Consider the following 27,438-nt stretch of genomic DNA (forward strand, 5'->3'; position numbering starts at 1 on the left):
AAGTGTAACATTGGCACATGTGGAAAGCAGAAAAAATTTAGAGAATTTAACAGCAAAAAAGGAGAGATACCTAAACAAGAACTCCTTGGATACATTAGCTGAAGTATTTTTTAACAGCTTACCCATAGGAAAGTATTATAGATTAGGATCAGAATCTAATGGTATTTTATCTGAATTTTCTTATATGTAATATCTAACTGATAACACACCCACTATATATATATGTGTGTGTGTGGGTGTGTGTGTGTGGGGGGGTGTGTATTTGTGGCAGGGGCATTATTTGCCCAATTCTTCACTCTCCCATCCCATGTGCACACCCCTCAACATGTGACTTTGCAGTCCTTCCCACTGCAGGAACAGCCTGTATTTCCAGGCCCCCTGACTTTATGTTTGGGTAGGTAGGTAGGTTATGTTTTGACCTTAGACCTGAAGAGGCAGTATTTATGCCTATTCCCTGTGCCTTTGCCATTATCGTGAAAAGAGTGCTGGGCTAGCCCCTCATCCCAGGAGGAGGACGAAAGATACATAGAGTGGAACTAAACCAACCAACAGAGCCCAGCTTCAGTCGACAGACACCAGATGAAAGAGCAAGCTGAACTGAGGTCTGCAGAGCCACCCCACTAAGCCTAGACCAACTGGCTGACTCTCAGCCAACACATAGGTCCATCAAGATAAACAATTGCTTTTTTATATTATTGAGTCTTGGGAATGACTTATTCCACAGCATTCTGCTGGCCGTAGCTAACTGAATCCACTATTCTTAAGAGGTATCTTGTGGGTATTTTTGTTTTTTTTTTTAAGATTTTATTCACCCATTTGACAGACAGAGATCACAAGTAGGCAGAGAGAGAGGAGGAAGCAGGCTCCCTGCTGAGCAGAGAGCCCGATGCGGGGCTCAATCCCGAGACCCTGGGATCATGACCTGAGCCGAAGGCAGAAGCTCAACCTACTAAGCCACCCAGGCGCCCCAGCGATATCTTGTTTTTTAAGGCAGTGTCCCTAACTGCTTACTCATTGCCATCAGAAGGGATGGCAAACAGTGGTTTGCCATCTTTCAGGTATCAAATATGTTTTTTTTTAAATCCTTTGATTTATGACTTGATACATTATCTAGAGAAGCAGAGAAAGGTGGTATGAAGAGTGAATGGCGTATAGTTTTTATGGTCCAACAAAGATAGTATCAAGTGTGCAAAATTGATCGCTCTATTACCCTTTTCATTTTTGTTTTTCCCATGCTTTTTAGTACCTATCTTACCCACTCCCCAAGGTAAAAACATGTGAGTAATCTGAGACTTGAAATTACCAGTTCTAACCCTTAGGTCCTTCTCCTCCATACAACAGCATATGCACCTATTACCACAAGCCTAGTGAATGTGGGGGTAGATAAGTCACTGGTATCAATGGGACTATAAGCAGATAGGTAATCAGCTCACTTTAGGGTACAGGTTGAAACGGTGCCTCCTCCTACTTCCCCGCCATCTTGACTCTATAAGCAGGAACTCAGTTATTCCTCTCTTACGTCCCAAAGCTTCTAGACCCTTGTGACACAAAACTTCTGGAAACTTGAATAAGGGGAACTTATTATAACACAAGGCAGTTATTCTGAAATCACTGAGTTGTTATGAAGTGAAAGTATTTATCCTGCCTTTTGGGCTATCTGTCATCCATTTTTACCACACACAGAGGGCCAAGATTTCCAAACCGCTGACACTTCTGGGTGCATTTAATCAAACGTTGAGCCTATTATTTAGGTAAATCCTATATCATTTATCTGGAGTTGGGAATTTGCATCTATAGGACACCTAGTTTTCTAGATCACTCCTTGTTCAAGAATGTCTAAACATATCCTGCAGAAAGTATTTAGGGCAAAATAAGGGATACAGGCAGAAGCTGTGAGATTTCGGATGTTTCCTACAATAAGAGACTCACATAAAATTTCTGGTGGTGTTTAAAACAGGCTTAAATTGAAATCAGTGGCTTAACTTGCCAGCAGAGGTAGAATTTTTTTTTTAAAAAGAATCTGATTTTTATTATTTATTTATTTTTTTAATAACTTTTTTTTTTAAGAATTTATTTGTCAGAGAGAGAGTACACACAAGCAAGCAGAGAGACAGGCAGAGAGAGAGGAAGAAGCAGGCCCCCTGCCACGCAAGGAGCCCGACAGGGGACTCGATCCCAGGACCCCAGGATCACGACCTGAGCCGAAGGCAGCGGCCTAACCAACTGAGCCACCCAGGAGTCCCAAGAATCTCATTTTTAAAAGGAGGTGTTAACAAAGAGGAATTAATCTGTCATGAAAATTTGAAGACACCAAGTAGACTGGGGGAGGAAAACTACTGAGCCAACTCACAATTTACCTGCTCTGCATCCCATGACTTGATTTTTGCAGCACGTGTTCACAGTGCTTTTCCAGAGAGCTCACAGTGAGTTCTTCTGTGCTCTAAACAGATCTGTAGCCAAGAAGATGCTCACTTTGGCCATTTATCCGGAAAGCTCTAGATTGTTGCCCCTCAAGGTTAGTCCATTCACTGGCAGCATTGACTTCACCAGGGACCCATCCAGACCGACTAAATCAGAATCTCTGGACTGAGGCTCAGTGATCAATTTTTAAACAAGTCCTCCAGAGAAGCCTTGACCATATTAATATTTGAGAACCACTGGCTTAATTCACCTTGAGCAAGTCACCTCTCTGTCCTTAAGGTATCTATTCACAAAATGAAGAGGTCAACTTGGATGATGTCACTAGAGCCTTTGGAGCTCTGTCAGGATTATTCTCTCCCCGTTCTTCATTTTTTTCCCCATTTTGATTCATGACTGACCCAGTATAAAAGAAGATTTTTGAGAGCCAGATCATATGGTAAGCTATCCCCACTCTCCCCCTAAAGAAACTAAGACACCAGTAGTTACAATAAACACATGGAATATTTGATTAAGCAGATATGGAATTCTGAAACTGAGGAGGAGAAAAAAAAAATTATCCAGTTATATACCTAGTAAACAGCAATTAAAATGTGTAAGCAAAACAAAAATACCTTCTTGTTACATCCTAGCTCTGTCCAGAAATAATGACCATCACAATGACAGTAAGCATCCCTGGCATCCAGATTGTGGACTTTAAATATAATTTCCTCTTAGGAGGAGCCAGAGCTGCCTGCTGGAGAAAAATGAGGGAGAGGAAAGATTTCTAGGTTTTAAAAGATGTAATAAACAGAGCAACAAAGTGAATGTAGAGGCCCTGTTTGGAACACAACTCAAGAAACCAGCTGAAGGGGCGCCTGAGTGGCTCAGTTGGTTAAGCAACTGCCTTCTGCTCGGGTCATGATTCTACAATCCTGGGATCGAGTCCTGCATTGGGCTCCCTGCTCAGTAGGGAGTCTGCTTCTCCCTCTGGCCCTCCCTCCTCTCATGCTCTCTTATCTCTCTTTCTCTCAAATAAATAAGTAAAATCTTAAAAAAAAAAAAAAGAAAGAAAGAAACCAACTGAAACTGAAAACAGTATGAGGTGATCAAGAAAATTTGAACAATAACTTTAACAATACTGAGGAATTATCTGGGGCAAGATAATAGTATTATTATTATTCTTTAAGAAAGGAGTCCTTACCTTTTAGAGATACATAGCAAAGTATTTATGGATATTACATCTGGGGTTTTCTTCAAAATGATACAGTTGTTGGGTTGGGGAGAGGAAGAAATCAAACCAGAGCAGCTGTGAGTAAAGTTGGTAGCTGAGTATAGCTGGATAATGGGTACATGGGGTTTCATTGCTCCCTGTTGTGCTTTGTATTTCAATTTTTCTATAATGGCATTTTTAATCGGTAATCTGAAAAGAAAAGAATAAGGGCAGAAAACATCCCTCCTCCCAGGTAAACAATGAAGGATAGATATACTTCCATTTTCTATTATAAAGAGTGAATGTGGTTAAATTCAATGCCTCCAAAGAAAACATTGCCAGTGGGGGTCCCTCCAGATCACCAAGTGCTCTCACTTTCTGTACTGGGAACCCATCCTTGTTTTCCCCTCTGCAGAGAGGGCTTTGTGAACAGAGAATCCCTGCTGTGCAACAAGTGCTGAGCGAATGTTCATGCACACAACAGGCTCTCAACATGTTCACTCGGTAACAAATATCTCAAGTAGAAGAAAGAGAGGCCAGTTGACAAATAACAGACACATTTGAGTCCCTGCTGCTCTGCTCCCTTCTCCCACATTCAATTCCTGGGCCTCCCTCTCCTTTAGCCCTGAGCCATCTACCACGCCCACTGGGAGTTACTTGTAGCCTTCTGATCTTTACCTTGGCATTGGCAGAAACACCTAGTTTAAGACTGTCCTTTACAGATGCTTCTTTTATCTGTGCCATTAATGAACTGTGTTGACAAGGTAAAGTGACCTGCCATCAATGGTTTTCAAATAAGTGAAAATTAAAATGGAAAGATCTTTTGCGTCTATAAAATTAGTGGAGTAAAATATCGTGACCATCATCAGTCAGGATGGCAAAGATGAGGTGCCACTGTTCGTTAGAGTTGAAATCAGCCCCACATTTCCAGAAGTCAATTTGGCAATCGAAGACTAGGTCACAAATAGTAGTTATGCTCTTTGAGGCAGTAATTCGTCTTCTAGGAATTAACAGCAATATCAGCAAAATGCCAGACTAGACGCACAGAGACTGTTAACTGTAAGTTATGCTTACAGTTTAATTGCTTAATTATGCTACACGCATATGATGTATTAAGCCTCTGAAATGATGCTTAAGTAAAATTTTAAAAATGTGATAAAGAAGATAAGCCTGTTTATATACTCTTCTCCACATAATCTGAATATATGTATTTACTGAGAATGACTATATCAAATATTTAAGAGTAGTTTGGGTGGTTGAATTACAAATGATTTTAATTTCTTTCTGTATAGTTTTTCAGTGGTTTTTGTAAAAAATTTTGTAATAATAATACTATTTTCATAATCATAAATATTGTTAAACACTAGTGTTAATATTTCTTCACCATGCAAAATTGCCCTGTGCTTCTTCATTGCCTGATGTTAATGACTGATGATAGAAACAAAACAGCAGCCATAGATACACTCCGGATTGGTGTTACCGCCTGTGTAGCTAATGTAGTTTTCCTTGGCTCAGTTAAAAATATTGTTTAAGAAGAACTCTATCTCAAGGTCATTTGGATGATAAATGAGATATGCTATAAAAAGAATCTTTATAAGCCTCTAAGTTATGAAAGGATCGGAGACTAGATTCAGATTCAACCATTTTTCCTCATCATGCTTTACTATGGCCACTTCTAAAATTATATCCGTGAACCTGCTGGGCTGCTGTGAGGGTTTAAATAAGCTAACTCCCAGATCCAAAACCTCTTAGAGGTTGCATATTACCTAAGAGGTCATACACACTCCAATGTTCTTTTCACTTTAGGAAATTTCTTTCATATCCAGACACTTCCATCACCGTAGAGTTCATACTCTTATCTTGCAAGGCAGTCTGTAACACTGTTACATAAAAATAATTGCTGGAAAGTTCTTTATTATATTATACAGAAGTTTACTTCCCTATAACAACCCACCATAGTTATAGGTCTGTTCTTGGGAGCTTTACAATGTCAATTTTTTCCCCTTTCTTAATGATATTTTTTCATTACCTCGATATTCCTGTCTTTGCTCTTTTCTGTCAACTTCTGTCTGTACCCTTCTGTACTTACTTCAGACAAGTGAGTAAGGTCACAAGCACAGTGTAGAATTATAAGCTTTGGTACTGGAGTCCCGCCTTTATCATTTACTAGCTGGACCATCTTGGGCAAGTTATTTAATTAATATCTCCATACTGCATTTTCTTCATCTGTAAATTGGATTATTATAATGTTCCATATTTCATAATGCAGTACTGTTTTACTTGCATGCAGATAATCTATATAAAGCCCATCAAAGGACTTGGTATAGAGATGGCAGTCTCTAAACGTTCATCAGGAATGAGGGTGAACAAAGACGGTATGGTTTACTTCCTCATATGGCCAGACTATTGGGACACTCTGGTTATGTCCTTCTTAAGTTATAATGCCACAACTGGAGGAGGAAGCTTGTATAGTCAGGAAAACTCAGAATTGGTGGGACACGTACCACTTGATCTGGATATTAGCTATTTGAAACTGAGCAAGTTACTTTATTCTCTTTTATTTCCTCATCTGTAATATAGGAATGATAAGATTATCTGCTTTGCAAGTTTTTTGTGAAAATTTAGGAATGACAGTTTACTAAGTTACTAAATATGTGCAAATCATGGTTCTAAGGACTATTTTTAAACACAGTATGATCATCTTGGCACGCAGTAAACATTCGATATGACAGGAGAAGATCTGGGAGGTTCAGAGAGTCACTGTCTGCCCCTAGGGTGGTATTTTTGCCCTGGGCACAGAGTCCGAGGTTACCCCACCCCTGAGAAACCCACACATATCTAACCACAGTTCTGCCCAGCTCCACTGCCAGATACTTTAACAGGAAGGAGATAAAGGGAAGAAAAAGAGAAGAAGCTTGGGGAAGCATGGGGAGAAAGAGGAAGAGGGAGAGACCGTGGGAGTTAGAGAGAAGTAAGGAACACACCAGGTGGGTGGTTGCTCTCAGAAAGAAGGAACAGAAGAGCCACTAACACAAGAAGAAGCATCTCTTATTTTCCTTCATCCATGCCCCGTTTCTTTGCAAGAGTTTATGGTCAATCACTATGATTCATGTGAAAAGTTTAAAAAGAACCCCTACACAATCCAAACCATCACTTGCTATTAAAAAATAAGAATAAGGGGCACCTGGGTGGCTCAGTGGGTTAAAGCCTCAGGTCATGATCTCGGGGTCCTGGGATCGAGCCCTGTGTCGGGCTCTCTGCTCAGCAAGGAGCCTGCTTCCCTCTCTCTCTGCCTGCCTCTCTGCCTGCTTGCGATCTCTGTCAAATAAATAAATAAATAAAATCTTTTAAAAAAAAAATAAAGAGGGGCGCCTGGGTGGCTCAGTGGGTTAAAGCCTCTGCTTTTGGCTCAGGTCATGATCCCAGGTTCCTGGAATTGAGCCCCACATCAGGCTCTCTGCTCAGCAGGGAGCCTGCTTCCCTCCTCTCTCTCTCTGCCTGCCTCTCTGTCTACTTGTGAGCTCTCTCTGTCAAATAAATAAACAAAATCTTTAAAAAATTTAAAAAAATAAATAAATAAAGAACATGAGCTTCTGTATCAGAAGCATTTTCCTTTTTTTAAAAAATAATACCATTTTCATGGTACTCATCATTAAACCTTCCATTTGAATATCAGATTTGAAGTGTTGCCCTTAATACATTGACTTATATTCTTCTTTTGTCCTTCATTTTTGAACTCTTTAGCCCTGCCAGAAAAGTTAGGGCTAACTATAGGAGGATGAAGATATTCCCACTTTCTCTTGGTACCTACAGGAATCTGGAGGATCAAGAAAAATTGTCTCTACTGGGAGAGTCAAACCTCGAGCCTTCTTCAATCTGAACAAATGCTTTAAGAAGCATTTAGATGTTCAGAGTCACTGATAGGTCTGAGTCCCCCTGTACTCTGAGTTTTGGAAGTTTACCTTTCCTAGTCCAGTGATTCTCAATCTGTTGAGAAATTTGCACCATTCCCCCCCCCCCCCTTCTCTATATCCTCTAGACTTCCTGGCCAGAGTTTAGAGTTAGTTGCTCCTAGTAATAAGGGGTGTCCCTGTGACATTTTGGAAGGTGAGACTAAAGAGAAGCCATGACCTTTCCTTTGTAAAAAGCATGCAGGCCCAGGGGCTTCTGGAGAGAGCAGATAAGCCATTCTGGAGGAGGGTCTCAGGCTTCCACTGAGTCACCTTCCTTGGAGCATAAGCAGTTGTATTTTTTAATGGCAGTTTTCTGAGATGCCTGTTCCTATGCTATATTTCCTGAAGATTCTGAGGGGGGAAAAATACAGCAGCTGCCCCTAATCTTCCTTCTCTCGCCCTCCCAATGGTGTTGCAGCATCTGATTCTCTGCCTCCAGTCCTTCTCTGTTTGGAACACCTGGAGCGGTTTCAGGTTTTCAGGTTTTGTTTCACGATGCTCTTACTGATGCCAGCTACATAATTGAATTGCCTGGAAAGCTTTTGAAAAACATTGATGTATGGATCCCACTCTGGAGAGGGGCCTCGGCATCCGTGTTTTTAAAATGCTCTCCAAATATCTCCAATGGGCATCCAAAGATTGAAAACCACTGTCTCATTCTCAAGTTGAATTCCCAACCTCGGGCTTTGGTTTCTTTTCTGTCAGACCCTCATTTCTTAGTCATTTCAAGTCAACTTTATCAAGTCAGAGAACTCGCTCTATCCCTTCCCTCAACATGTTTTCCCAACACATTAACGAGAAGCCAGTATAAGCAATTTTCAAAGTGGCCTAGGGTTTCTTGGCGTCTTACAGAAGGTAACTGCCAGAAGCAACGGTCAATGCAAATATAAAAATATAAAGAAATTTTAAAAAGTAAATGAATAAAAGACGACCAGGCAATTGAAAAATAACTGAGATTGTGCTTTTGAAAATGAAAAAAATCCCCATAGAACCAGCATCTCAAAGGACCTATTAGACAAAGAGAATAAAAATTGGTGAGCTGTATAATAGATATGAAAAAACTCCTCAGAGTGTAACACAGAAAGAAAAATACTAGGAGTGAACACACTGTATACCTTTATTAGACTTTACATATCATTTCTCTTATAATCCTTATAGTAAAGCAGATACTATTACTTCTCTGTTTTAGAGATGAGGAAATTGAGGCATAGGAAGGTTAAGTAACTTGCACAAATTTACATACCTAATAAGAGAGCCATTGTATTCAAGCCAGAGAGCCAGGCTTCAGTTTTGTTACTCAGCAACTCTGTTATGTTCTTATCAAGAACATTGAAATCACAAAAAAGAAGTGACGTGGAGTCTAAATTTGTTCTAGAACAGAAGATAGAGCAAAGTAAAAGCAGTTTTTGAGAGATAATGGCTGAAAATTTTCCAGAACTGATGAAAATCATCAGGTTTGGTAAGTTCAAAAGACCTTAAGCAGGATGAAGAAAAAGAAACCCATACTTAGATACAATAAAGTGAAACAGCAGAATATTAAAGAAAAAGAGCTGCTAGTGTTAAAGGCAGCCCATTTGAGAAGACAGATCACCTAAAAAGAAAATACTTTACACAAACCACTGGCTCCTTATCAACAGTAGTGGAGGCCGGAATACAGTAAGACATTATCTTAAAAACACTGAGTAAAGATAACTATGGATGTGCAAAGTTTACCCAGCAAAATTATCTCTTTTTTTTTTTTAAGATTTTATTTATTTATTTGACAGAGAGAGATCACAAGTAGACAGAGAGGCATGCAGAGAGAGAGGAAGAAGCAGGCTCTCTGAGGAACAGAGAGCCCGATGTTGGGCTCGATCCCAGGACCCTGGATCATGACCTGAGCCGAAGGCAGAGGCTTTAACCCACTGAGCCACCCAGGCGCCCCCCAGCAAAATTATCTTGCAAGAATGTGGGCAAAATGAAGACTTTTATACAAATAAAAATTGAAATGTGTAACACCAACTTATCTTTACTAAAAGAACATATAGAAGACACATTTAAGGAAGAAGGAAAGTTATACAAGGACAGTCTAAGTTACAAAGGAAAACAAATGCTAATCAAAGGAACTGTAAATATATGAATAAATCTAAACCTCGTTTGTATAAAACAACAATAATAATATCAAATTTGTTGAGTTAAAATACAAGACAAAACTAAAATACTGGGCAAAATATCATATAACTTGGGAGGGGATTTTTTTGTCAATTTGTTCTAGGATCTGTATGTTGTTTGAGAGGAAAGTAAGACACTCTTTAACTTTAGGGCTCTTGAACTAATATGGAAGTTCATATTTCTTTGAAAGCACTAACACAATAAAAGTAGAATGTATATCTTCCCTCACTCTCTATAAAATAAATAAATAAAATCTTAAAAAATAGAGAGAGAGAGAATGAGAGTGGTGCCTGGATGGCTTAGTCAGTTAAGCGTCTGTTTTTGGCTCAGGTTATAATCCCAGAGTCCTGGGATCCAGCCATCAGGCTCCCTGCTCAGCCGGGAGCCTGCTTCTCCTCTCCCTCTGCCTACTGCTCTGCCTACTTGTACTTGCTCTCACTCTCTATCAAATAAATAAATAAAATTAAATATATATATAATTAAATATATATAATTAATTAATTATATACATTTATATATAAATAATTTTATATATATATATATATCTCTTCTAAACTAGGAAAGAGGAAAATTAATTGAAGAAAAGGCAAGGTCAATTGAATAAAACAAAAAGAGAACAAGGGAATTTTCCCTTCCAAAGAGAAAATGAAACCTACAAAAGTTACACAAATAGCAACAAATGGAAGGTTAGGAACATATGCCCATTTCAGTAATTATTTAAGTGGACCAAACTCTATAGTTAAAAAAGATTATCAGACTTTCTGTCTAAAAATCCATTAGAATCCCATTATTTAAGACACACCTTAAATAAAACAACCTAGAAAGTTTGAAAGAAAAGAAGTAGTCAAAAGCTACACCAAGCAAGCACCAATGGCGGGGGGGGGGGGGGGGGGGGCGGGGGGGGTGGAAGAGAAAAGAAAGTAAGGAATTGATAAGTCTATACTGTCATGATTACAAAATAGGCCTGAAGTTCTATATAATGAATGTTATAGTAGAAATAGGTACAGTTTAGGGGTGCCTGGGTGGCTCAGTCAGTTAAGTGTCTGACTCTTGATTTCAGGTCAGGTCTTGATCTTGGGGTGGTAAGTTCAAGCCTCACTAGGTGTGGAGCCTACTTTTTAAAAAAAAAGGAACAACAAGAAGAGAAATAGGTATAGTCTGTTGTGAGAGAAAAGGGAGCAGCATCTAACTCTTCTCAGGGAAGTTAGGGGAAGAATTGAAAGAATTTTTTTAAAGTTCTTACTGATTTATTTGAGAGAAGAGAGAGAGAATAACATGAGTCATGGAGAGAGGGACAGGCAGACTTCTTGCAGAGCGGGGGACCTGACATGGGACTCCATCCCAGAACCCTAAGATCATGACCTGGGCTGAAGGCAGCTGCTTAACTGACTGAGACACCCAGGGGCCTCCCTTTTCTTTTCTTTTTCTTTTTTTAAGATTTTATTTATTTCTTGGGGCTCCTGGGTGGCTCAGGGGGTTAAAGCCTCTGCCTTCGGCTCAGGTCATAATCCCGGGATCCTGGGATGGAGCCCTGCATCGGGCTCTCTGCTCCCTGGGGAGCCTGCTTCCTCCTATCTCTCTGCCTGCCTCTCTGTCTACCTGTGATCTCTGTCTGTCAAATAAATAAATAAAATCTTAAAAAAAAAGATTTTATTTATTTCTTTGAGAAGAAATGGAGAGGGAGGGAGAGAATTTAAATGAAGAAAAGGAAAAAAAAAAACATTTGGCCAATGTTTGTTGAGCAGCTGCCTGTTCCTTGCCGTAATCCAGGGGATTTATTTGCATTCCCTCCTTGTAGTCCTTTGACAGCTCTCTACAGTAAGAATTATTACCTCCAGGTCAAGTAGGTCGCCTAGCAGGGCTCATCGTGTGTGACTAGGAAATTGAATTCAATTCTATCAAACCAGAAAAGTCACCATGTGAAAACTGAGCCATAAAATATTCATGTGTAGAGTTGACAGATAAAATGGGAAGATACCCAGTTGATTTGAAATCCTGATAAACAACAAATAATTATTTTTGTACAAGTATCCCATGCAATATTTGGGACATACTTATACTTAAAAAAAGTATTTACCACTTGTCCAAAATTCAAGTTTAATTGGAAGCCCTCTGTTTTTGTTTTCTAAATCTGGCAACTCTAGGCAGAGGTGAAATGAAAGGAAGGGACAGAGGTGTGCTGAGATATAATAGTGCTTAACAAAGTCCCCCTTGTGTCACGAAACAAGACTCCTCTTCTGGCCTCCTGTGACAACCCACTTAAATGTATGAAAAAATATTTATGGACTACTATTTTCTTAATTGTTATTTAAGGGGAGTTTTAAACTGAGCTTGTGGGTGAGGAAGAACATAGCCTGGATTCTTCTAAATGAAAGACTATTAACCTGGTGGGCTATATCCATAGAAATATGTAGGAAATGGGTATAACTTAATATATACATATCATGTATTAATTTGCATGAAATATATCATTGTGTGATATTCAGTTTTAAATACAAAATCATGCAAATACTCATGTGCCAGTTACCCATACACACTCGTATTATTTCTGCGCATTTGGGGAATGGGAGATTCTAGTTGAAAATTCCTTTTAACCAAGAGCAGCGGCATAGCCCGTAGTTGGAGAGGTTCAGAGTAGAACATCTCCTGCAATATGCCCAGGCCATCCTTCGAACCTCAGTCACAGATGGCCACAGTCTGATTCCGTGGTGATAGGTGAGCTTTGCTTGCAGCTGGCACATGATGTTACACATTGCTAAAAGAGGAAACTATAAAAGGGAATTGGGTGCTGAGGCTGGATAACACAATGCTCTTCCGGTGATTTGGTACTGAATTCCAGTTTCCACATTTACTCCCAAGCCCTCACTTTTCAAAAAGTCAAACTGTAACAAAAAGCCCCTTGACCTAAGTTTATTCTGATCATATGCTCTTTCTTTGAAGATTCAGAGGGTAACCCAAAGTTTTTTTTTATGCTCTCAGGCCACCAATTCAATAGTTTATTAAAACTGAGACATAGGGCCCCTCCTGGCAAAAGAAAAAAACAATTGAGGCATAGGGTATAATGAAACAAATGTAAAGCTTAACACCAGCTCTACCATAGTCTGGATAACCGAGGATAAGTACTCAACCTCTCAGCTTCAGTTTAGCTAACAAGAGTTTTCCAGTAAGGAACAAGGAATAGAAGCCCAGAATAATTGTGAGGTAGGCGCCTTGGCCTCTTGAGATCTAGTTCCCACTATAAAGGATCACAGAAGCAAATGACCTGAGGCACTACCCTGATTCTGTCATGCTCAGAAGTTGGTAGTTTATTTAAAGTATTTTTGGCAGTTTTTCTAGGCTCCAGAACTGTGAGAAATAAATTTATGTTGTTCATTTAAAAAAATGAAATAAAATAAAATAGACTATGTTTGGCAGTTTTATTTAAAAAACCCCACAAATTTGTATTTATGTATATTTAACTATTATATGTATTTATAGTTTTTTAATTAACAATTTACATGTATTTTTAAAGATTTATGTGACACAGAGAGAGAGAGAAACCTGCACACATGCACGAGTAGGGAAAGGGACATAGGGAAAGGGAGAGAATCTCAAGCAGACGCCCCACCGAGTGCAGAGCCCCACAGTGTGGCTCCATCCCATGACTCATGAGACCATGACCTGAGCCCAAATCTCAAATGGGTTACTTAACCAAGTGAGCCACTCAGGCACCCCCTACAATTTATACATCCTTAATTAGTTAAGCCATAAAATATATTTTTTAAAAATCCAAGTTGATTTGGGATTTCTGGCTGCTTATAACCTAGATCAAGGGTTTACAAGCTACAGATGAACAGCCAAATCCTACCTCCCAGCTGATTTTGTAAGTAAAGTTTTATTAGAACATGGCTACGTGCATTTGTTCATACGTGATCTAAGGCTTCTTTCCCACGACAAGGACAGCCGCGTGATCATGGAAGGGACTATATAACCTGAAAACCAAAAATATTCGGTTTTTGGTATTTTTACAAAAATTTTTTTTGCCAGTCTCTGATTATAGATCAAAGGATTTTTTTCTGTTGTAAGTAGAGTTGAAAGCAATTTACCTGTCTGTTTATTTATTTATTTATTTATATTTAATTTTTTTAAGCAATATCTCCACCCAGGATGGGGCTCAAACCCACAACCCCAGGATCAAGAGTCACACACTCCACCCACTGACCCAGCCAGGCACCCCAAAAGCAATTTTATTTAGAGTGATGGGTAAAAATTCATTCATAGGTTCCAGTGGTGTCAACATGGCAACAGCATACCAGACTGGAAGCTTTTGTGTTAGAAGTCAGTTAGATCTGGCTTCTAGCCCCACCTTATGTAGATATTATATGATATACATATTTATCTATATAACATACTGTGAGACTGAGAGGGTTAAAGCTTAGCGTGATGTTGGACATAGTAAGTGCTATAGTTGTTCAATCTCTTTATCTAAACAAATACTAAAATAAGTATTGGTTTTTCCCCCATACTCTTTCATTTCAGAAGTGAGAAAGAGTAAAGGGGGGCAGTCAGGTATGGTCACCCTGATAAATCGAGACAATAAAAGGCCCCTTTGTGATTTTGTCTAAGGACAGACAAAAACAAGGTCACTGGGCCACACATGAAGTACCAAACATCCCTTTTTCTCAGTTAAAATTAATGACTGCTATTTCTTCACTAAAATATGAAATTGCCTCTGCTTTCTGACAACATCCAGTATGGAACAAACCTCTACTTTCCTAGACACCGCCCCTCCGACCACCACCAAATCACTCTACCAAAATCCAAAACCTATTAATTGATTGTTTCTAATACCATCTTACCGAGTTACCCCATGGATCCCCATGGTGTGTGTTCTCCTTCCCTGCAATGAGTAATAAACCAGAGTCATTCAGCTACAGGTGTTCCGGTGGTCTTTGACTGGATGTCATTGACAGATGGGACAGTGAGATGGGAATAGTTTGTTTTATGATAAGAACTATAAATGCTACAGTGGCAGGAAGAGGGAAGAAGGGTGATAATTATTGAGTAATACTGTGTCCTGGATATTTTTCATTTGTTAATACTTCTGATCCTTACGATTTTCATTTGAGTTAGATGTGATCTCTTTTACCGACTCAAAAGATGAGATGAGACTACTTGGAGTAGACCAAGGAGTGGGGCATGGCAGATATGTTTGTCATGCAGAAGCATAGAAAGGCTGAGAGGCTCATGACTTCTTATGGAAAGCCTAGCTAAAAGGAATAAAGCTATGACTCCCCCTGCAATAGCCTCTCTTGTATGTATCTAAGAGTGCCGGGCACCTGGGCCAGGATGCAGAGATTGTCTCTCTGAATATTTTAGAAATTTCTCTATTCCTCCTCCTTGGAGGCACAAGCTCTTGGAGCAGCTGTTAGTTGTGCCCATGCTATTCACACTTGAAATAGAAGGTTAGGGGGCGCCTGGATGTTTCCATGGGTTAAGTGTCTCACTCATGATATTGGCTCAGGTCATAATCTCATGGGCTGTGAGATCGAGACCTGCTGGGCTCCATGCTCAGCAGGGAGTCTGCTTGACATTCTCTCCTTCTGCCCCTCCCCCAACTTGTGCGCATGCATGCGCTCTCTCTCTCACATAAATAAATAAATCTTTTTAAAAAATAGAAAGTTAGAAACATGGGATGAGAAAAAAACAGCACCTAACCACTAAGGGAACTCATTCAAACACTGCTGCACCCTCTCAGACTAATGGATCAGAATTTATGGGGAGACGTTGAAATTGGTGGTCTTAACAAGTTGATCAGGTAATTCTGTTACAGACCCTCTTTGAGAATCACTGCCTTAATGTAACTGACTATCACAATCCTTATTAGTCCTCCAAATTTCACAACACCAAGTCTCAGTTGAGAGTCCCAACCTCCTGACCTCTCCGTCTTCACTGACCTTACTCATTAAATTACCCCAGCACTCAGAGTCCACAGGATTCAATGCATGCCCGAGTATGGAGGCTGCTAGGGAAAACTTGGAACCTGAAGACAAAATTCACTTTCCTGACCAACAGCACTATCCAGGTGACCTTAATCTTTGATTCTGTCATTAGCAGTGTAAAGGAGGAATGATCTAATCCTAGCCTGGAATGGAGCTTTTTGTGTAATCCACTCAGTCTGCTCTTCTGGGAGGCGATTAGTATTCTTGATAAAAGACTTTTTTCTAATAAGTCTTAATGGTATTAAGACCTGGTACAGAAAACTAGCTACCTATACTTCATTTGGCTAATGATTTTTTATTCGACATTCTTTTTCTTTTATTCAATCTAATAAAAATTATCTAACCATTTTTTTTCTGTAAATTTCTGCCAAGAGCAACATCTTAGTATTGGCCTGTTTCAGATCTTTTTCTGTGAAGATAATTTGGCACTAAACTTTCAAATTCTTTTAATTAAATTTTCTGAAAAAAATTAATAGTAAAATAAAGATTATTATACCTACTTCTGCTTATAAGCCATTAAAAAGTTGGACAAATATAGAGTCTCATAATGACATGAACTTTGCATTTGTTTTACATGGATAAATTATTAATGTCTCCTAGACAGAAGAGGTCATAAACATCTTTTGAGTATTTCTACATGTCTCTCTACCTATAATATAATAAAGAATGAAGTAGGTATAACAATACCTACTTAAAATTAAATTTTTTTTTCCTGAAAACAATTAAGAGAACCTAAAAAAAATTTTTTTTGAGATTTTATTTATTTGAGAGAGAGCACAAGAGCAAGAGAGATTGAGAAAATGAAGGGGGTAAGAGGCAGAGGGAGAAGCAGACTCCCTGTGGAGCAGGGAGCCCAACATGGGACTTGATCCCCAGACCCTGGAATCATGACCTGAGCCAAAGGCAGACACTTAACCAACTGAGTCATCCAGGTGTCCGAACCTAAAAAGTTTTACATGGTATTTGTCTCATGAGAAGAGATCTGAAACAAGCTAATTTAATAATTTTGCTCTAGGTAGAGATGTTTTTAGGATATATTGTATGTAAAATGGTATATGAAGAGAGAAACTGCCAAATTATTTTAATTCTTATATATCCTGTCCAAATCCCATCTAAACTTCTCTAAATTAGGCACCTGCATAGATAAAGTCTGTGCTAGATATAGGTCACTCTTTACATGGAGATTACAACCTAGGGGAAAGATAAGACCTGCATTAAAATAATCTTAGACAGTGTGTAATAAATTACACGAATGCTGTTGTACAGGTGTGAAATCATAAGAAATCCATATATTGTCTCTGCCCGCCCCCCCCCACCCCAGTCCCTAACACCAGACTTTTAACCCCTTGCAAATCTCTAAGTGATAAGAGCACTAGGAGCATCTTTTGTTTCATGGTGGTGATTCTGGGTGGGCTCCCAAGATAGCTTCTGGATGGGGGCTGGTCACCAAAAAGACCAAATTCCAGTTAGAAACTTGGAATTTTCAGTCCCATCCCCCATCCTCCAGAGAAGGGGGAGGGGCTGGAAATGGAGTTAATAACTGATCATGCCAGATGAGGAAGTCTCCATAATACTCCAAGAGTAGGGGAGCAGGGGCTTTGGATAGCTTTCAGGTTGGTGAACATATCCCTTCTGGCAGAGGAGAGGACATGTACTCTAACTCAACAGGGACAAGAGCTCCTGTGCTCTGGGCCCCCACTCAGAACTTGCCTTATGTATCTCTTCATCTGGCTGTTCATTTGCTCCTTTATCATACCCTTTCATAAACTGGTAAACCTTAAGGAAGTATTTCTTTGAGTTCTGTGAGATCCTCTAGCAAATTTTGAGGCTCTCACTTACCTCTAAAACACTAATTTTTTCAGTGGTCATAAAGCCTTCAATATAGTTCACAGGCCAGCCCTACAGCCTGTGGGCCAGGCACTTGTTTTTGTAAATAACATTTTTAACTAATCACAGATATTTGTTTATGTACTATCTGTGGCTGCTTTGGCATGACACCTGTGGAGCTGAGTAGTTGTGACAGAAATTGTATGGCCTCTGAAGCCTAAGATGTTTATTCTAGTCCTAACAGCTTTTGGGCAGGGGGGGAGTAAAGGCAGGGATGGAGGTGGGTTGCACTTTTTTGAATAAGGACATTTCAGGCATAACTCTAGAAACATACAGGATTGTGCAGGCTTTTCCTTAACACTTCTTAAATTTTTTAAGTCTTAAGATTTAAATTTCCCTAAAGAAGTGAATGAATTACAAACCAGCTATTGTAGCCTGAATTTCTCTTTCAGAAAATGAAATTATTCCTGGGTAGAGAAGAGAGGTACATTTGGATCACAGGTCATTCTCTACCCCATGTAGCTGTGGGGAATCATCAGTGAGTGGTGCTCAGAATTTGCCACCATCAACTGGCCAGGCAATGGGAATCAGGCTGAACTTCTTTATTAGGGAGCATCATGATACCCTAAATTCTATTAGATTTGACTTTTGGATTGCCCAAGGGAGCCTACCATTTATGTGTAATTCTCCAGCTGGTACAACCTCTTACCTGGTCTCAGCAGAAAGGGCTCAGATGCTGAGCATGCTGCTGTTCCTTAAGCAAAACATCATTCTCCTATCACCCCATCCCATAGACTAGGTTACTAGAACATCTGTAACATGTGCATTATATTCAACAATCTTTTTTAAAAAGATGGCTTAATCCCCAGGAACTGCAATCTTTAGTTGACCAAGCATTTTGAAATCACAGTTATGTCCAAAGTTGAAAAGAGAAGCAATTTTTGGCCTTGGCAACTATTCTTAGAGCATTTTGAGTTCTAAGCCTTCAGTATATATGGCACATACTCTGCATGATGGTGTCTTCATCTTTTCATTCATTCATTCACTCACTCATTCATTCATTCATATATCCATTCCAGAGATGTTGAACACTTACTTAGTCACATACTAAGTCACATACTTAGTATGTGACAAACATTGTATCCAAATACGAAGATGAGAAAGCATAGCTCCTGCTCTTAAGGAAATCATATTTTTAGGAAAGAGATTCTGCTTGGGTTACATTTGATTATGATTGTCATGACTGATACCACTGTCATCAAAAACAAGATGAGACAGTATGAATATTTGATTAATATTTTGACATATTTCGTACTAGATTTGAAGCCATTTTGCTAAGTAATATCTCAGAAATTTCTGACTAATTATAGAATTTTTCTCAAAGTTATTACTTTGAAAGGTATCACCAATTTCTACATATTACAATCTAATATATTTTTGGCATATTACTTTGGTCATAATGTGTTAACATCTACCTTTGTGTTAGCACAGTGGCTTAGACAGAGTAGACACCCAATAAAAATTTCATTAAATTTTAGATTTGGGAAACATCTTTAGGAATCAGCTAGCCCTATACTCCTTGACCTTAAATGGGTTTTGGGCCCTTTTAAAATCTGATGAAATATGTGGACCTTTTTTCCCATTAAGAAATAACATATTTTAAAAAAAAAGAAATAACATATTTACATACATTCACATTTTTGTATACAATTTTAGGGGATTGGTGAATCACCCTGTGTATCATCCATGAATTCCTACATCTTCCATTTTATAATTGATGAAGATCATTGCCTAGAACAGGGGCTGGAAAATTATGACCCTGAGGCCAAATATAACTCATCTCTCATTTTTGTTCTGCCTGTGAGCTAAGAATGGCTTTTACATTTTTAAATGATTTCATATTACCTTCATATTATCTTCAATTTTGCTTTTGGCCTGTGTGACCCTAACTATTTACTACCAAGTCCTTTATAGAAAAAAATTTGCCAACCCCTGGCCTAGAATGGTTAAAAAGCGTTTTCTAAATCACTCATCAAATCACTAGAAAATAAAGACTAGGATTCATACTATCTGATTCCTCAGCTATTGGTCTTCTCATTACCCCTTTTGATCAGCTAAAATATTGACTAATTGATTGATTTAAGCCTGATTAAATTGAAAACAAGGAGTTGTAATTTTGGTCCTTAATAAAATTCCTTAGATAAATAATTATCCATTTATGCAGGCAGTTAAAATCCAGGAACTAAGTGACCCATCCAAAATTATATTATAAATTTATTAAAGAAGCAATATTAAGCTCTCAAACTCAAGCTGTACATTACTTACTGTTTTAAGCTTATATTCTATTTCACATATTTGAAGTGTAATACTTCTTGTAAAAAGGAATAAAGGTATAAACAGAGCTTAATGTAAAATTATTTGAACAGATGTTATTCTTTTAATTGTGTGATTTTGAAGTTATTTTCATATTTCTCCTGTCATGTACTACTACATAAATAGAATAAAAAGAATAGCAATAACCATTATTACATGTTATTTTGAATGTACTTCTTTTAGAAATTTCAAAGTACCTGATTACTATTGATTGTTTCCTTCTATGGATTAGGGCTGCCAGAAGAGTTTTAAATCATATGTGAGAATATTACAATAATAGAGTTTAAAGATTTTCATAATGAAAAAAAAAAAAAAGAACACGAAACATTTCAATAATGTGTTAATGCAATATGAGACGCCCTGAAGACCTCTATGGTGGTTTAAGCCAGACTCCCTTTTTCTTTTGTCAGATTCTGAAACCACTTCTGTTCATATTTAACCACTTAGAAAAACTAGGTGTCAACTTCAGAACAGTACATACTACACAGAAAGAACTAGACAGTTTTTCCTATAAAGGAGGAATTGTGGTCAGAGTAAATAAACTTGATTTTTACAGCAAAACTGAAAAATTCTGAATTAGAGCTTCATTGGCAAGTTTTGCATGCTCTCTCTCTCTCTTTTTTTTCTCAAGTTGCATACTCTCTTTATGTGTAACCTTCATTCCTGAGCCCCCCACCCCAGGTCTTCTGCACTTACCTGGAAAAGCTAGATGTCTCAGGGAGGTGCAGAGATGGGCCACCTGTCTGAATTCCATATAGGATTTTTTTTCTAACAGTAAGCCTGCTTGGGCACTCCCAAGATCTGCATGCACTTAAAAGGCCTGACCAGTTCGCTAAAGCGAAAGGAAACCAAAGTGTTCTAAGTTCCGCAGAGTGTCAACAGCAACCACAAAACCTCAAAACTATGTCAAACACACTAGCACTGAAAAGCCAACCTCTTAAAATAAAAAGTCTAGGTTGCAAAATGACAGCAAGGCCAATTGTTAAGAAATACAAGGGTTTTATGACTACTGTAAGAATGCATTTTTAAAAATATTCATTCAAACTGAATTTTGTAGATAATAGGGGAAAAAGTGATATTATCAAAAATGAAGAGGAGAGGGGTGCCTGGGTGGTCAGTCGTTAAGCTTCTGCCTTTGGCTCAGGTCATGATCCCAGCCAGGGTTCTGGGATCCAGCCCCACATCAGGCTCCCTGCTGGGCAGAAAGCCTGCTTTTCCCTCTCCCACTCCCCTGCTTGTGTTCCCTCTCTGTCAGATAAATAAAAACACAACAGAAAAGGAGAGATAAACTGTGTGTTGTGTTTGGGATGAAAGATTATACATATATAATATTTCCTTTAGAACATTTATGGAGTTGTTCTATAGCCCCTTAGGGACCTAGAACTACTATTCTGATAATAAATTTTGGTGATTAGCTCCGTCATTGATATATAATATTGACTGTGAGATTAGTATGGCTATCTGCAGCCTCACTTTTTAGACTCTTAACATTATCTCCAGAAGAAGTTATGCACACAGTCACAGAGATAAATGGGAAGTATTGAAAGAAAAAAATAAGTTCCTTGGGGCCCCTGGATGGCCCTGAGTTGACTCTTGATTTTGGCTCAGGTCAGGATCTCAGGGTCATAAGATCAAGCCCTGTGTCAGGCTCTGGGTTCAGCAAGGAGTTGGCTTGAGATTCTCTCTCCTTGGGCCCCTCCCCCCACTTGCTCACTCTCTTTAAAACATATAAATAAATCTTAAAAAGAACAAAAGAAAAAGTTCCTCAAACTTCTGTAATTTATCTATCATATTATATAACACTATAGTATTCTATAAGTATTATAATTACTTTGTCAATCATATGGTAATGTATAGAAATCTGTGGGTTTAAAATGCTAATTTTAAAAATCAACATTTTAAATGTACTCCAATTTTTAGCTCTAATTTGACATTTCTGCATTTAAAAAAAAATACGCAGACATCAAACACATCGTCCCTGGTTCTCTCTACTTTAAAAGTTAGAGAGTTAGAATGAGAATTGTGGTAATTTGTGATGATTTCTGGTCTCTGATGCTGAAGAATATTCTAGGCAAACATTCTGCAATTCCTGTTTCCTAGTGTTCACATTTCTCATTTTGAGCATAATGTTATTAGTGCACCTGACTTTTGTTTCTTAGTTTCAAGGGAAGGCCTCTTTGTCTGGAAAGTCTTCAGTTTCAGCAGGTGTGCATTCCTTGTGTTATAGGAGTAAAAATGTTACATGTTTCAAAATAACTCATGCTGGAGGAATTTTAGTTTTTAGTAATGGTAGAGAAGACTTCCAGACAAACCCGCCTGAGAACAATGAAGAAAATTGGATAGAATATAAAATCTGTTGGTTTGAAGGCTATAGAAAGCTGGCTAGGCTGTGAGAACCTGAAAGAAAACAAAATCCCCAGGGGAAGGGAAGTACAAATGATGAACCTGATTCTTTTTTTTTCTCTTTTTTTTTTTTTTTAAGATTTTATCTATTTGCTTGAGAGACAGTGAGAGAGAGAGAGAGTCTGGGGGAAAGGGAGAAGCAGACTTCCTGCTGAGCAGGGAGCCCAACTCGGGGCTCGATCCCAGGATCATGAGGTCATAGCCTGAGCCAAAGACAGACGCTTAACTGACTGAGCCACCCAGGTGCAGCAGTGAACTGGTTTCTGGACAAAATTAAAGTTCAGGGACCACCGAGAAAGTGGTGCCCTTATAGTTAGGCTTTTGACAGGAACATTTGTAGGACTACACCTTTGGAGAAGACATGAACTAGAAATGCTGTGCCATGACAAGGTTAAAGCCCAGTTTCTAAGCAACTAAATTACTTGGGTAAAAAGATAATCACTGAATAGATTAGGAGAATCACCATCATCGTAACAGTCTCCCTCGTACCCCAAGCAAAAGTAATCTGTGGAGAATGATAAAACTATCTAGATCAGTAAATTGGCCCTGAAAAATTTTATACATAATGTTCAAGTTCCAGTAAATATATATATTTTTATTTTGAAGGTATAGTTGGATTTAAGAGACCCACAAATCAGGCAGTATCCCACCTAACAAATGGAAGGGAGTTCCTCAAGTTTCAGTTACTATTTATAACAAATGGAAGGGAGTTTCTGAAGTTTCAGTTACTATTTATAGGCATGTCAGAAGATAAGACCTAGGGGCACCTGGGTGGCTCAGTCTGTTAAGTGTTTGCCTTCAGCTTAGGTTATGACCCAGGGTCCTGGGATTGAGTCCTTCATCAGGCTCCCTGCTGAGCTTCTCCCTCTGCCTGCTGCTCTCCCTGCTTGTGCTTGTTCTCTCACTCTCTCTGACAAATAAATACATAAAATCTTAAAAAAAAAAAAAGATAAGACCTAATAACCAAGATCATGAAAATAAATATAGAATAGCAACAAATGTATAAGGAGATCCAAATTGAGGGACTTTAAAGTAACTGTGATTAATAGTTTGAAGAAATAAGGTGAAATATAGAGAATTTTTTATTTTATTCTGGAATCTATATTTTAAAAATGCAAATGGAAGTTCTGAAACAAAAATAAAATAATGAAATTAAATTATTGATAGGGGCTAACAGACAATGAGACACAGAAGATGGAACTAGAATAAGTCAGAAAAAAATATTAGATTGAAGAATAAAGGAGAGAAGAAAGGATAAAAGTTCCATGAAATCACAAGGAAGACACAGGGAAAAGTTCTAACATGTTCAGAATTGATGTCCTAGAAAGAGAGAAGAGAAAGAACTAGGCAGAAACAATATTTATTTATTTACTTACTTACTTAGTTATTTTTCTATACATCACTCAGTGTTCATCATTGTAAGTGTACTCTTTAATCCCTATACTTTCACCCACTTCCCTTCTGGTAACCATCAGTTTGTTCTTTTTTTTTTTTAAATCTAAATTCAATTAATTAACATCTAATGTATTATTGCTTTCAGAGTTGGAGGTCATTGATTCATCAGTCTTATGTAACACCCATTGGTGTCACATCACGTGCCCTCCTTAATGTCTGTCATCCAATTACCTCATTCTTCCACCCCAGTCCCCTCCAGCAACCTTCAATTTGTTTCCCACAATTAAGAGTCTCTTGTAGTTTGTCTCCATCTCTGATTTCATCTTGTTTTATTTTTCCCTTCCATCCTCTATGATCTTCTGTTTTGTTTCTTAAATTCCACGTGTGAGTGAGGTCATATGATAATTGTGTTTCACTGATTGACTTATTTCGAGAAGCAGTATTTAAAGAGGAAATAAAAGAATTATAGCATCCCCCCAATATAATAATATATGAATGTGTGAGTAGTCAAAAACAAAGTTTTTTATACTAGATGAAAAAAAAAATACATGTGACTCAATGTTGATTAAGAGACACACCTAAAATACAACAACACAAAAACCCTGAAATAAATGAATGAAAAAAGAATTTGAGGCCAGTTTAGCTGTATTTTATATATTTATCAGATAAAATAGACTGTAAGGCAAGACACTTTGTTGGCAATGAACAAAGGACATTTTATTATGATAAAAGAGTTAATCTTTCCAAAACATTAGAGTTGTAAATTTGTTGCAGTTAATAATGAGTTTCCAACTATATAAAGCAAAATAATGATGCAACTAAAAGGAAAATGGACAAATCCATTATCATTGTAAAATTTTAACAGATGTCTCTTAGTATCTAATATACGAGGCAGACAAAAATTCAACCTGGTTATAGTAGATTTGAACAATGGAATCAATAAACTTTACCTGATTTACATAATTTATACTCAGAAAATGCAAAATGCACATCAAATGCTAAGTCAATTAACCAAATGATGACTCTAAAAGAAATCTTAAAAAACATCAAGAAAGTGAAATTATACAATGTACATTTCTGCCAACAGTACAGTTAGGCTAGAAATCAATAATGAAACAAGATAATAATAAAAAAACTTTATATTTGAAAAACTCTTAATATACTTCTAAATAATTCAAACACTAGGGATGCCTGGGTGACTCAGTCAGTTAAGCATCTGACTTCAGCTCAGGTCATGACCTCAGGGTTCTGGGATCGAGCCCCAAGTAGGGAAAGTCTGCTTCTCCCTCCCCCTGTCCCCCACCCCTGGCTTGTGCTCTCTTGCTCTCAAATAAATAAATACAATCTTAATAATAATTCAAACATTTAAAAAATGAATACAAATGGAAATCAGGAAATATTTTTCTTTGAATTATAATGAAAATTCAACTTAACGAAACTTTCAGAACACAGCTGAAGCCGTACTTGAATGCTTTTTTTAGGAGTAAAAAGCTGAAAGTAACCTCTTCTCCTTCACTTCACCACTGAAGATCCTGGTTTCACCATGGGTTAACACCTCGCTGGATGTTACTGGTGCTGTAAAACATGTAATTCTTCTAGAAGCCTCGCTTCTTCAGAAATGTCTCTGACATCAAGATCTGCATTTTGACCTGGGGCAGAAGAAGGCAAAAGTCGATGAGCTCTCACTATATGGCTCTGTGGTGTCGGATGAATGTGAGCCGCTCTCTGAAGCCCTGGAGGCTGCATGTATTTGTGCCAAATGTCCGTGGTGAAAAACTGCTGCAAAGATGGTTTTCCCATCAGAGTTGCAGTTCCACCCTTTCCACAGCATCATTACCCACAAGATGTTGTCCTGCGCTGGAGCTCACAGGCTCTAAAAAGTGTGTAAAGGCCTTTGGAAAGCCCCAGGGCACAGTGACTAGGATCCACATTGGCCAAGTCATCATGTCCATCTGTACCAAGGTGCAAAACAAGGAGCATGTGACAAGGAGCTCTATGCAGGGTCAAGTTCAAGTTCCCCAGCTAACAGAAGATTCACATTTCCAAGAACTGGGGCTTTACTAAGTTTAGTGCAGATGAATTTGAAGACATGGTGGCTAAAAAGCGTCTTATCCCAAATGGCTGTGGGGTCAAATACATCCGGAATTGTGGCTCCATGGACAAATGGCAGGCTCTGCATTCATGAAAACCCCAGCATTGCCCCCTCTGTATTCATACCCCCCCAAAAAAAAGCTGAAAATAAATCATCCAAGTATCCATTTCCACTAGTTAAAAAAATTAAGCTGAGGGATAGCAAAAAGAAACAAATAATAAAAATAAAAGCAGATCTCAATAAAACATAAAACAAATGTGTGCTAGAGAAAATAAATCTAAAAATGGATTTTAAAAGACTAATAAATTTCGTAAATCCCTGGGAAGAGAGATCAATAAAAAAGAAAATGCATAAAATACCAATATCAAGAATGATTTTTATAAAGAAGGGGCTTAACTGTAGTTCCCATAGTTAAGAAAATGAAAACAGGGACACCTGGATGGCTCAGTTGGTCAAGCAGCTGCCTTTGGCTCAGGTCATGATCCCAGGGTCCTGGGATTGAGTCCCACAACAGGCTCCCAGCTCAGCAGCGAGCCAGCTTCTCCCTCTGCCTGCTGCTCTCCCTGCTTGTGCTCATTTGCTCTTTCTCTCTCTCTGACAAATAATAAATAAATAATCTTAAAAAAAAAAAGAAAGAAAATGGAAACAAAAGGATATCATAACAGTTTTGGGGGTTGTAATTTCAATAAAATGTTGAAATGATTTAAAAAGCCATAATTTACCAAAATTGCCAAAATAGCACAAGGAGAAATACAAAATGCAAATAGTTTAATCAATATCTAGCAAATAAACTGAATCTGTAAAACCCTTTAAGAGAAATTCCCATGCCTGTCAGTTTTATTACTCAATTCCTCCAAACATTTAGAAATAAAATCAACCTTATGTTTAATATATTCTAGAGCTAAGAAAACAAGGAAAAATTTTCCAAGTTATTTTTTGAGGTCATCATAACTTTGATAGCAAATAATGGCTTAATAAAGGACCTAAGAGAGGCCAGCTCTCATTTATATAGACACAAAACTTCTACACAAAATATTAACAAAGAAAATGCAGTGATTTAAAAAAAATCATAATAGAGCTGCCTGGATGGCTCAGTCAGTTAACCATCTGACTCTTGATTTCAGCTCAGGTCATGATCTCAGGGTGGTGAGATGGAGCCCTGCCTCAGACACCGTGTTCAGCGGGGAGTCCACTTGACATTCTCTCTCTCCCTGTCTACCCCTCCCCCCATTCATGTGTGTTCTCTCTTTCTGTCTCTCTCAAATAAATAGATAAAATCTTTTTTAAAATGATAATCTATTATGGCCAGGTGACAATTATTCCAGGAAAGCAAGATAGTGTAACATGTGAAAATTGAATGCAATTAACAAACATAAACAGAATAAAGGAGAACAATCATATGATCATCTCAAATAGACACAAAAAAAATTCCTCAATGAAATTCAACATTGGGGTGCCTGGGTGGCTCAGTGGGTTAAAGCCTCTGCCTTCGGCTCAGGTCATGATCCCAGAGTCCTGGGATCGAGCCCCACATCAGCTCTCTGCTCAGTGGGGAGCCTGCTTCCCCCTCTCTCTCTGCCTGCTTCTCTGCCGCCTTGTGACCTCTGTCAAATAAATAAATACATATTAAAAAAAATTCAACATCAATCCATA

At 38.3% G+C, this 27,438-nt stretch overlaps 1 protein-coding gene and 1 pseudogene across 2 annotated transcripts in view; one reads left to right on the plus strand and one right to left on the minus strand.

Moving 5' to 3' along the window:
- GPR141 (G protein-coupled receptor 141) overlaps positions 1 to 20,703 on the minus strand; it is a 38,545-nt gene extending 17,842 nt beyond the window's left edge. The window contains exons 1-2 of one of the 2 annotated variants that reach the window (XM_046019988.1): positions 20,592 to 20,703; positions 14,553 to 14,593 (exon numbers count right to left, since the gene is read on the minus strand). The gene's annotated coding sequence lies outside the window, so the exon portion shown is untranslated. The remainder of the gene's footprint in view (positions 1 to 14,552; positions 14,594 to 20,591) is intronic. The other variant, XM_046019986.1, reaches the window with a different exon arrangement.
- Positions 5,940 to 25,878, plus strand: LOC123951509 (annotated as a pseudogene).
- Positions 25,879 to 27,438: the final 1,560 nt, after the last annotated feature.

This window comes from Meles meles, chromosome 10 (genome assembly GCF_922984935.1).
Source record: "Meles meles chromosome 10, mMelMel3.1 paternal haplotype, whole genome shotgun sequence".
Lineage (NCBI taxonomy): Eukaryota > Metazoa > Chordata > Mammalia > Carnivora > Mustelidae > Meles > Meles meles.